Below are 2,046 nucleotides of genomic sequence, written 5' to 3' on the forward strand. Positions count from 1 at the left end.
GGGTGCACTTTTTCAGAATCTGTGCTAGTATCATATATTTTTGATTCATCACCTTGAATTCCATTCGCGTCTAGCAGTATAACACAAACCAAATAGATACGTCAATCAATTTAACACGAATTTATTGAAGAAACGTCTCTATTAGATTTTCTGTCATAGATCTAAAACATTTGAAACAGCTATTAGTGGTCTGTGGTTGGACATATGTAAAAGGAACCTGCAGTACTAGACAGCACGCAGGTGACGCTTAGACATCTATTACTCGGCTCCACGTCATCTACATACAAATTGTTATTCATATTTTTATTATTTTCACCGATGGCTGATATTAATATATGACTCGTATGTATGAAGACAGAATAATGACCGCGATCGATTTTCTTGAAAACAAGTTTCTATTTTCTAAGTATTAGGTATATCGTTAATTATAATGTACATAATTAAAATAAATACGCGGAGACAGGAGTATTCTGCATCTGGTTGTTGTGTGGATATATTAACTTATATCTAAATACATAAAGCACCATTACCTGGCTATAATAAGGCAATGCTATTTTTCAATACATTTTATTGCACACTGGCATGACGAATGCATGCAATAGATATTACCTTACACCGTAAAAAATCGCACCTGGTGAAGCTAAGCACTAATTAGCGGGTGCTTTATAGGTTTTTCTGTAAAGCACGTAATCGATATGAAAATAAACATCTACATTAATTATTCTTAATACGGAGTTCACTGATTGTCTAAATTAGAGGTATTTATGATATATTCAAGGCTTGATCGTCATCGAACAAAATTGAAAGACAATTTGTGCCACTTGTGTTTTTATACTACTTCGGTTTATTTTCATAAGTTCAATACAAATGTTTAAAGATTAATCAAAGATGGTTTAAAAATTCCTAAAATGAGCCACTGGTAAATAAGAGAAACAAACAGTAAGAAGACATTCTCTTGCGTGGAGATAGTATAGTGACAATAGTTGTAGTGGCGAGTGTATCCTATCACCGCTGTTATTTGCCCATATTATCCTTGTTTTAAAAAAAATTGTATAAATTAACTAGTAAGTAATATAACACCAGAAACATAGCTATTAAATGACTTATGATGAATGTAAGACATTAAAATACAACACAGTTTTCTCGTCTTTTATGTTCAGTCACATAAACGTACTCGTAAATAGATAAATTATTATATACGTGTATTTTATAATTGATATTAATATCAATTAAGTATGTATTCATGGTTTTATATTTGCCTCTATAAAAACAATGTAGTATTTTTAATTATGCTAATTATTATGATAAGCCCGGTGCAATGCATCAAAGCGACGTCCTTCGCGAAGGCCGCGTGTCCAGCGCGCGCTGGGTGTGAGTGACCTGTCAAGTGAGCGGCAGCGCGCGCGCCGCATGTTGCGCCCGCGCCGCCGCGGCACTCGTGCGCCATGTTAATTACTACGACCAATAAGGCGCCCCGTCAACATATTTATTTTTTTAATTTATGAATCGCAAACCCACTTCATTAAGCTCCTATCTGTATTGCATCCTTTTTTCATGCAAACATGACCTTGATCAAAATGCCAAGATTAATACCAACCGAACGCACTCCAGCACGAGTCGCGACTCCATTTAAGGCATGATACTTATTGGTATTCGAGACGTTTTATTAAAATAAAAATCCTAGAGTGGCTACCGAATTCCCCGCCATATATTGCAGTGTCAACATTTATGACGACAACGAAAAAACGTCGCTGGCTATTATTAGCAGGTATCAATAAACTCGTTTGTGGTTCTTTGTTTATCGTATACCTACGTTTGCACATCTTAAAATTTTTCGCATAGACGTCATGTCAAGCCGCAGCGATAAACAAGCTAGGTATTGTTGGTAGCCTCACCATTTTAGTAGACTATGTGGTAAGTAAATGTTGCTCGAAGGAATGCGAATTGAGTATAATTTCACACGTATGAAAAAATACATTCCCACCGATATTTTGATTGGTCGACGGGCTCGTCAATACGGAAGATCAAAGGCGACCGCTCGCCGCA

This window comes from Zerene cesonia, chromosome 17 (genome assembly GCF_012273895.1).
Source record: "Zerene cesonia ecotype Mississippi chromosome 17, Zerene_cesonia_1.1, whole genome shotgun sequence".
Taxonomy (NCBI): Eukaryota; Metazoa; Arthropoda; class Insecta; order Lepidoptera; family Pieridae; genus Zerene; species Zerene cesonia.